The following is a 10,919-nucleotide window of genomic DNA, read 5'->3' on the forward strand; positions in this document are numbered from 1 at the left end:
TCCTTGAAATCTGGAAGCGAAAGAGGAAGAAGTCACTTATGGCGCAAAATTATTTTTTTCTCTTTTAGACAAAAACAATCTCCTAGGGAAGCTTTCTTCTCTCTTTATTTCAAGGTACCTCTTAAAACAACAATCTTGTTTATCTTAAAAGTTCTGCAATGTGGTCATGGTCATTTTAAACTGACCCTAGAGAAATTGTGCCAGGTAGAGAATATGAAAATAGGAAAACATGAAAGGAATAAGTGTTAAGCCACCAAACACTTGCAGTTGTAGAGTCAAAAGATTTCATGAGAACTTCCATGAGTGGTCAATTTGGTGTTTGTACAACCTTGTGTCTGTGGAGCCTGACTGAAGGCTAATCATTACCCATCAGGGGTTGCATTAAACCTCCTGATTCTGAGCTGATGAAACTTAAAAAAAATTATATTATCTGTTTTTCCCCAGCTTTATTAACATGCAATTGATAAAAATAGTACACATTTACTGTGTACAAAATATTTTGATGTGTGTATGCACAATGGAATAATTACTATAATCAAGCTAATTAACATCTATCACCTCACACACTTTTTTAAAAAAATTTTGCCAGAGGGCATGTGCACTTGCCAGAAAGACAGAGAGAGCGAGGGACAGTGTGAAAGCTCTCTCCATGCAGAGGAGTCACACCACAATCCCTTTTCCTCCATTTCTTAATCCTTTTAGAATTTTGGGTACACACATGGACCCAGTGTATTTTTCAAGCTGCCAGGTCTGGGAGTCAAACCAAGCAGTTGGTCATGTGGAATCCAACCACCTTAACCACCAGGCTGTGGGCTGGACCCATAGTTATTATTTTTTTTCCTGTGGTTTAAGCATTTAATAATCTATTTTCTTAGCATTCTTCAAGTATGCAATAAATTATCAACTATAGTTACCATGCTTTATGATCGAGCTCCAGAGCTCGTTCATCCTGAAACTTTGTACCCTTACCCTCCCCTGACTCCTTGGAAACCATCATTCTACGTTTGCTACGAGTGTGGCTTCTGTACATTCTATGTACATGAACAGGTGAGACCATGCAGTATTTGTCTTTCTGTGCCTAGCTTATTTCACTTAGTATAATGTTCTACAGGTTTATGTGTGTTTTTGCAGATGACAGAATTTCCTTTTTTATTTCTTTTATTTTTTGAGAGATATTTTTGCTATAGGATGTGTGAGCTTGTGGAGAGACAGAGAGAGACAGAGAAACAGAAAGTGTGAAATCACCTGCCAGGGGCAATGGCCATGTTGCAATCCCTTCTCCTCCATTCTCCTCCCAGGATTTTGGGCATGCATGCACACACACACACCTGGTGTGAGTTTTAAGCCACTGGGTCCAGACCTCGAACTACAGTCAACCACGCGGGAGTCCAGCAACATAACCATTATGCCATCTGTTGGTCTCTTCCTTCTCTTTCAAAGTGGCTAAATGGTGGTCCATTGTATGTGTATATATTTATAAACAAAGGGGCTTCAAAAGTTTCATGGAAAATGGAATTAATGTATAAATATATTTTGGTTCTTTTTTTTCTTTTTGCCATAGGGTACATGTGCTTGCCAGAGAGAGACTGGAAGAGGAAAGTGAGAATCCCAGACCCAGTGGCTTAAAAACTCATGCTGGGTGCATGTGCATATGTGCCCAAGATCCTGGGAGGAGAATGGAAGAGAGGGGACTATGGTGTGACCATCCCCCTGGGGGGTGATTTCTTGTTTTCTGCCTGTCTCTGTCTCTTTGCATCTGGCTCTCTCTGTCTCTCCAGTGAGCGCATGCCCCCTATAGCAAAAATCTCTCTCTCAAAAATAAAAGTTTATTTAATTTATTCATAATAAAGAGTGTGCACACATGCATGAGGGGGAAGAGAGAGAAGAGGACATGATCAACAAGTACTTTTTTTTTATCAGCAAGTACTTTTAAGTTTTTTTTTTTTCTATAGGGCTCATAAACAGGAGACAGAAAGAGAGAAAAATAAGAAAAATGAGACATCACCCCTCAAGGGGGGATGGCCATGCCTCATTCCCCTCGCCTCTGTTATTCTCTAGCGATTTGGGGCATATATGAACATGTGCCCAGCATATTTTCCAAGATCCTGGGTCTGGGACTTGAATTACTCAGTTGGTCATGTGGAATTTAGATGCCTTAAACACCATACCACCAGACTGGACCAAAGTTTTATTTTAATAGCCTTATTGATGTATAATAGATATATGATAAACTGTACATATTTAAAGAGAATACACTGACTAGTTTTTACATACATATATGTACCTAAAACTATGACCACTATCAAGATACTTGATCTTGGCACCAGCAGTTAGAGTAATGGCTATGCCACTGGACTCCCACGTAATTCGCGTCCCAGACCCGGTGGCTTAAACTCACGCCAGGTGCATGTGTGTGCATGCCCAAGATCCAGAGAGGAGAATGGAGGAGAAGGGACTGCGGCGTGGCCATCCCCCCTGGGGAGTGATTTCTCGCTTTCTATCTCTCTCTCTCTCTCTGTCTTTCTGGCGAGCGCATGCGCCCTATAGCGAAAAACCTCCCCCCCCACACACACACACAAAAAAGATACTTGATCTTAGCCAAAAGGCTGAGAAATGATACCACCATCAGGATAATGAACATATCCGTCGTCTACAGAAGTTTCTTTCTGCCTCAATTTTTTAAATAATTAATTCTCATTATTGTTATTACTATTTTAAAATTTGCTATAGGGCATGTGCATGTAAGAGAGAGAGAGAGAGAGAGAGAGAGAGAGAGAGAGAGAGAGAGAGAGAGAGAGAAAGAAGGAGAACTAGGTCTGGGACTCAAACCATGACTGGCCATGTAGGAATCCAGTGCCTTAACCACCACACCACTTGCTGACCCTGCCTCCTTAATTTTTAAAAATTTTATTTAAATAGTTTCCTTTATTCATGTTGGAGTACAGGCACATACATGAGAGAGAGAGAGATAAAGAGAGAGAGAGATTGAGAAATGAGCACCCTCCACAGGGTCTGGTCATACCACAGTACCCTTTCTCCAGTCCTCCAGCCTGTTGGATCTTGGGCACTCAAGTGTCTGCATGCTGATATGTTTTAGGCTGCCCAGGCCAGGGATTTGTCATGTGGGGACCAGCTTCTCTTTGAGCTGCACATTACCACTGCACCATGGAGCCTGACTCCTGCCCTTTAATTATCCCTCCCCACTGCCCCTCCTTGTTTCTAACCTCTAGGCAAACACTGATCTGCTTTCTAGAGTAGTTCTTATATTTTCAGATTTTTATATACATGGAATTTACATGTTTTGTCTGGCTTAGCATAATTTGAAAGCATTTTCTCCGAGTCTGCAGTTTTTATCCTATTAATGGCATCTTTCAAAAGGGAATAGGCTTGGGACCAGCAGTTAGCGTAATGGCTATGTCGCTGGACTCCCACGTAGTCGACCGCGGTTCGAGTCCCAGACCCGGTGGCTTAAACTCATGCCAGGCGTGTGTGCGTACGTGCCCAAGATCCTGAGAGGAGAATGGAGGAGAAGGGATTGCGGCGTGACCATCCCCCCAGGGGGTGATTTCTTGCTTTCTGTCTCTATGTTTCTCTCTGTCTGTCTGGCGAGCACACGCGCCCTATAGAGAAAACCTCTCCAAAAAAAAGAAAAAAAAAAGGGGAATAAGCTTTAATTTTTATGAAGTCTGATTTACTAATAAATTCTTTTATGAAAAGTGCTTTTGGTGTCATATCTAAGAAATCTTTGCCTAACCCAAGGTCTTAAAGGGTTTTCTTTCTTTTTTTTTCTAAAAGGTTTGTAGTTTTAGGTTTTAAATGGAAGTTACTGACCCTTTTTTTTTTTTTTGAGAGGTTTTTGTTATAGGGGGCGTGCGCTCGCCAGAAAGACAGAGAGAGACAGAGAGAGAGAAAGGGAAAGTGAGAAAGCAAGCCACCAGGTCCAGGACTTGAACCACGGGTGACCATGTGGGAGTATCTGACCCCTTGGTGGGCATGCTCACGCACCTGGCGTGAGTTTAAGCCACCGGGTCCGGGACTCAAACTGCAGTTGACTACATGGGAGTTCAGCGACATAGCCATTATGCTAACTGCTGGTCCCTACTGACCCATTTTTAAAAAATTAATTTTACATAGTATGTGGTATATATAAAAATTCAGTTTTAGTTTGCACATAAGGATATCCAATTGTTCCAGCATATTCTTTTGGAAGAGGATTGTTGAAGATAATCCATTTTTCACTAAAGTTCCTTTGCACTTTTGTTGATAATTAGCTGCACATGTAGGTCTACTTCTGAACTCCATTCTGTTTCATTGATTTCTTTTTCTGTCTTTATGCCAATATTACACAGTTCAGATTACTGTAGTTTTATAATAAGTCTTGAAATCGGATAATGTCAGTCCTCTATGTTCTTTTTTTTTTCTTATGAACTATATTTTATTTATTTAATTACTTGCATTTTAAAAAGTTTCAGGTTAATTTCACATAAAGTTCCCATCGCAATGTATACAGTATTTAACAGAGAATTTTACTTTTGTCTGTTAAATGTTTCTTCCCTGGGACCAGCAGATGGTGAAGTGGTTATGTTGCTGGACTCCCACATAGTCGACCACAGTTCAAATCTCGAACCTAGTGGCTTAAAACTCACACCAGGAGCATGTGTGTGCATGCCCCAAATCCTGAGAGGACAACAGAGGAGAAGGGATTATGGCATCTCCATCCCCCTGGGGGTTGATTTCTCATTTTCTGTCTGTCTGTCTCTTTCTGTCTCTCTGGCAAGTGGACGTGCCCTATAGCAAAAATCTCTCTTAAAAAGAAAATGTTTCTTCCCTTTGTACCTCACACCCACCCTCTACCACCCATTCTCTACCATCCATTTCTCTCCCTTACAGTGTCTGGCACCTACTCTTATCCTCTCTATTATATCTTCAGATCTTTCCATTTCTGCCACAGAGTACAAATATTTGGTACAAATTGAACGGGATATACAGTGTGTATCTTTCAAAGTCGGGCGCACTTTGATTAACATTAAGTCTTCTATTATCCACTTTGAATCAAACTATAGGGTCTCATTGTTTCCTCTCCCTTACAGTGTCTGGCACCTACTCTTATCCTCTCTATTATATCTTCAGATCTTTCCATTTCTGCCACAGAGTACAAATATTTGGTACAAATTGAACGGGATATACAGTGTGTATCTTTCAAAGTCGGGCGCACTTTGATTAACATTAAGTCTTCTATTATCCACTTTGAATCAAACTATAGGGTCTCATTGTTTCTTATAGCTGTGTAATATTTCACTGTATATATGTGCCACAGTTTTTTGACCCAGTAATCAGTTTTCAGACACTTGGTTTGATTCCACACCTTAGCAATTGTGAATAATGCTGTACTTGCAACTATATTTTTGACTGTTTTCCTATCGTTTGGGTAATTATCAAGAACTGGGATTACTGGGTCAAATGATAATTCTATTTGGAAAATTTTGAGGAATCTCCATATTGTTTTCCACAGAAGCTGTACTAATTTACATTCTCACCAACAGTGTGAGAGGGTTCCCTTTTCACCACAGCCTCAGCAGCACTTGTTATTCTCTATTTTTTTTAAAATTCTAGCCATTCTAACTGAGGTTAATTGATATCTCATCTTGGTTTTAATTTTGACTTCCCTTATGAACAGAGACTTTGAACATTTTTTTTTTTTCATGTGCCTTTTGGCCATTTATAAATCTTCCTTGGAATGTTGTCTATTCAATTTATTTGCCCATTTTTAAATTGGGTTACTCATTTTTTTTTTAATGGATGAACTGTTAGAGTTCCCTATGTATTCTGTTATTAATCTTTGGTTTGAAGAATAATTTGCAAATATTTTACCCCATTCCAAGCATTGTCTTTTCTCTCTAATTATTGTTTCCCTCTTTATGAGGAAACATTTTAGTGTGATGTAATTCCACTTGTCTATTTTGGGGATGATTGCCTGTGCTTTAGGGGTCTTATTTAAGAAATCTTTACCAATTCCTTCAAGAGTTTCTCCTAAGTTTTCTACTAGTAGTTTTATACTTTAAGGCTTTACATTTAAATCTTTGATCCATTTTGAGTTGATTCTTGTTAATGGTGAGAGATAGGGATTAAATTTCATTTTTCTGTAGGTGGATATCCAGTTCTTCCAGTACTATTTGCTGAATAGACTTTCTTTATGCCACTGCATTTTCTCGTATCCTTTGTCAAATATCAGTTGGCTGTATTTCTGGGTTCTCTATTTTGTTTCATGTGTCTATGTGTCTATTTTTGTGCCAGTACCATACTATTTGGATTATCAACACTTTGTAATATATCTCGAAGTTGGGGAGTGAGATGTCTCCTCTTTTGTGCATTTTGCACAGTATTGCCTTGACAATATGGCATTTTTAAAATTCCCAACAAATTTTATAATTTTTCCCCTATTTCTATGAAGAATGTTACCAGAAATTGAATTGAAATGGCATTGAATATGTAAATTAATTTGGGTATAACTGAAATTTTGACTATATTGTTTCTTCCAATCCAAGAGCATGGGATGTCTTTCCAGTTTTTTGTCTCAAACTCAATTTCTTTCTTTAGTTTTTTCATGGTTTTCTTTGTAGAGGTCACTTACCTCTTGGGTTAGGTTTATTCCTAGGTATCTTATTTGTTTTGTGGCTATTATAAATGTTTTATTCAGTTCTGTCTCAGTTGATTTATTGTTGGTGTAAAACAATGCTATTGATTTCTGTATGTTGATTTTGTATCCTTTTTCTGTATTGAACTTATTTATCACTTCTAGGAGTTTTTTTTTTCGTGGTATCCTTTGGGTTTTCTATGTACATAATCACATCATTTGCAAATAGGGACAGTTTAGCTTCTTCTTTTCCTATGTGAAAGTCTTTTATTTTGCACTCTTGTCTGATTGCTTTGGCTAGGACTTCCAGCACTATGGTGAGAAGTAATGGAGATAGTGGGAAGCTTTGTCTTATTCCAGTTTTTAGTGAGAAAGCTTTCAACTTTCAGTCATTCAGTATGATGTTAGCAACAGGTCTGTCATATATGGCTTTATACGGCTTTTATTGTGTTGGGTAATGTTTTCTACCCCTATTTTGCTGAGAGTCTTGATTATAAAGGGATGTATTTTATCAAATGCTTTTTATGCATTTATAGACATGATTTTATAGTTTTTATCTTTCTTTCTGTTAATGTGATGTATTACATTTATTGTTTTTTTTTTTTTGAGAGATGTTTGCTATAGGGCGCGTGCGCTCGCCAGACAGACAGAGACATAGAGACAGAAAGCGAGAAATAAGGGGATAGTCACGCCACAATACCTTCTCCTCCATTCTCCTCTCGGGATCTTGGGCATGCACGCACACACGCCTGGCGTGAGTTTAAGCCACCGGGTTCAGGACTCGAACCGCAGTCGACTATGTGGAGTCCAGCGACATAGCCATTACGCTAACTGCTGGTCCCACTCTTTTATTTTTTTCTTGTGGCACTAATGACTATGAACCTCCCTCTTAGGTCTGCTTCTACTGTGTCCCAGAGGTTATGGAGAGTGGTGTGCTCATTATCATTGATTTCAATAAATCTTTTGATTTTAGTTTTAATTTCTTCAGTAGTTTGGAAGGTGTTCAGGAGCAGGTTGTTCAGTATTCTTTTTTTTTTTTTTTGTATTTTTGAGGGCTCTTTCTATGGTTGATTTCAAGTTTAATTCCATTGTGCTCAGAAAATATTCTGTGTATAGTTTCTATATATTTTTAATTTGTAGAGGCTCGTTTTGTGGTCTATGATGTGGTCAATCTTTGAAAATATCCCATGTGGAAATGAGAAGACAGTGTATTTTGTAGTTGCTAGGTGGAATGCTCATATATGTCTTTTAGGTTCATTTGGCTTATGGTATAAATTAGCTCCTGTGTCTCTTTATTTTATTTTATTTTATTTTTGTCTAGATGACATGTCCACTAGTGACAGTGGGGTGTTGAAATTCCCAATTAGTTTATTATAGTCTGTAGCTCCCATTCTTTTACATATTTGGGTGCCCTGGCATGGGGTACATACATATTTATAATTGTTATATCTTTCTGTTGAATTAATCCTTTTAGAACTATGAGGACCAGTAGATGGCATGATGGTTATGTTGCTGGACTTCCACATAGTCACCTGCAGTTGAAATCCCAGACATGGTGGCTTGAAACTCACACTGGGCATGTGTGCTTGCGTGCCCCAAATCCTGAGGGGAATAGAAAAGGGATTGTGACACATCATCCCCCCAGGGGGTGAGTTCTCACTGTCTCTCTCTGTGTCTCTCCAGTGAGTGCACGTGCCCTATAGCAAAAATCTTTTAAGAAAAAAAAACTATATAGTATAGGGGCCAGTGGGTAATGTGGTGGTTGGGGCACTGGACTCCCACATGGCTGGTTTGAGTCCCAGACCTGATGGCTTTCTTTTTCTTTCTCTCTCTGATCAAATTAAAGGATAAATAATAATAACAAATAAAATTAAATAATTATATATTTAAAAATATGTAGTTTACTTCTTTGTCTCATTTTATGTTTTTTATCTTAAAGTCTATTTTATCTGATATCAATATTGCAACTCCTGCCTTTTTAAATTTGTTTGTATGAAATGACTTTTTCTAGTCTTTCACTTTTATCTATGTATATATTTGTCTATCAGGTATATTTCTTTTAAGAAACATATAATGGGGACCCCCCTCCTTTTTTGTAAATCCATTGATCCTATCTGTGTCTTTTGGTTGGGGAATTTAATCCATTAACATTCAATGTTATTATCTGTATGTATGGAATTAGCCCTGTCACTTACTCTTTTTTCTAGTTTTTTTTTTTTTGTTCTTTTGGAGAGGTTTTTGCTATAGGGCGTGTGCGCTTGCCAGACAGAGAGAGAGAGACATAGAGACAGAAAGCGAGAAATCACCCTTTTTGTTTATCTGGGAATTATTTTATTTCTCCTTCCCATTTGAAGGATAATCTTGCTGGTTATAGCATTCTTGACTAAAATTATTTTTATTTCAGAGTTTAAATATGTCTTCCCATTCTTTCCTAGCCTGCATTGTTACTGTAGAAGTCTGATGTTAGTCTAACGGGGTAACCTTTGTATGTGACTTGGCATTTATTGTCATTGTTAGAATATTGTCATTGCTTTTGATTTTTACCAGTTTGGCTATGATGTGCCTTGGAGAGGATCTTCTTATGTTAAATCTATTTGGTATTCTTTGTATTTCCTGGATTTGAATTGCCATATGACCTTCTAAATTTGGAGATATTTCAGCTATTATTATTTTTAAAAATTATTTCAAATTTTATTTATTTACTTATTTTATTTTGATGAGAGAGAGAGAGAGAGAGAGAGAGAGAGAGAGAGAGAGAGAGGAGGGAGAAAGAAAGGGAGAAAGCACGCCACCAGGTCCAGGACTTGAACTATGGTTGGCCATGTGGGAATGTCCAACACCTTAACCACCACACTACCTGCTGGTCCCAGATTTCAGCTATTATAAAATGAAAGAGATTTTCTAAGCCTTTAGCCATCTCTTCACTTTCTGGAATACTAATTATGCAAATATTTGGGTGTCTAATGGTGTCTAGGATTTTCTTTATGTTGTCCTCATTTTTTAAAGTTTTTTGCATTAGGGCACATAGGCGCGCACGCGCGCGCACGTGAGAGAGAGAGAGAGAGAGAGAGAGAGGCAGACAGTGAGAAGGACAGTGAGAAATCACCCCCCTCCCCGGGGGCTCGCCACACTGCAATTCCTTTTCCTCCATCCCAGGATCTTGGGCATGCATGCACACATTTCCAGTATGAATTTCAAACCACTGGATCTGGGACTCAAACTGTGATCTGTCTGCCTTGTGGGAGCCTGGCATGACTGCTACGCTATCTGCTGGCCCCATGTTGTCCTCATTTTTAATGTGTGTTTTTCTTTTTTTTTCTTTACATTCTTCTCTGTTGCTAGAACTAAGTTGGAAGTTTTGTCTTCAAGGTCAGAGATTCTTTCTTCTGCATGGTCTAATCTACTGTTAATACTTTCAAGGGAGGTTTTGATATCCTGCATTATATTATCTCCAGAAGTTCTGTTTGATTTTTTTTACAGGGTATTTATCTCTTTATAGAGTTCCTTCTTCAAGTTATGGAAAGATTTTCTTGTATCTTGGAATTGGTTATCCATTTTCTCTTGCATCTCATTGAGTTTACTTTTAATGTTCTAAACTCCTTTTCAGACATTCTGGTGATTACTTGTTCTACCCATTCTTTGTGGGGAGTTATTATGTTCTTTTGTTAGGGGACGTGCTATCTGGTTTTCTCATATTTCTTGAGGCTCTTTTATGACTTTTCGTCATCTGGTGATGTATCACTTCTTGCTACTTCTTCAGAGTAGTTTTATGTAGCTGTGCGCTTCCCTTTTTACTCTGTAACGTCAGGAACCAAGACAGCTCCTCCTCCCACACTCTAGGTTGGGCAGGGGCCCCTGTTGATGAGCTGAAGCCAGACATGTCTGCTTTTCCTCTGTTCTTTCTTATTCTGCTAGTCCTCTACATTCTCCTCTTTCCAAGTAGTTTTGCCTTCTCTAGGTCCTTTGAATGCTCATATGAGGTTTTGAATGGGTTTGTCAACTCCCCACTAAAGAACCTGGTGCAATTTTGAATGGAATTACATTAAATCTATAGGTCAATTTGGGGAAAATTGACATCTTAATAATATTGAATCTTCTGATGCACAAACATGGTATATCTCTCAATTTATTTATGTCTTCTAATATTTACCTCAGCAATTTTTTTGGTGGGTATTATTGTGCAAATCTTTTACATCTTTTGTCAGATTTATACCCAGGAATTTTGCATTGATACTATCATTAGTGGTATTGTTTCAAAATTCAATTTCTGATTACTCATTGCTAG

Source organism: Tupaia chinensis, unplaced genomic scaffold (genome assembly GCF_000334495.1).
Source record: "Tupaia chinensis unplaced genomic scaffold, TupChi_1.0 Scaffold138400_2, whole genome shotgun sequence".
Classification (NCBI taxonomy): Eukaryota; Metazoa; Chordata; class Mammalia; order Scandentia; family Tupaiidae; genus Tupaia; species Tupaia belangeri.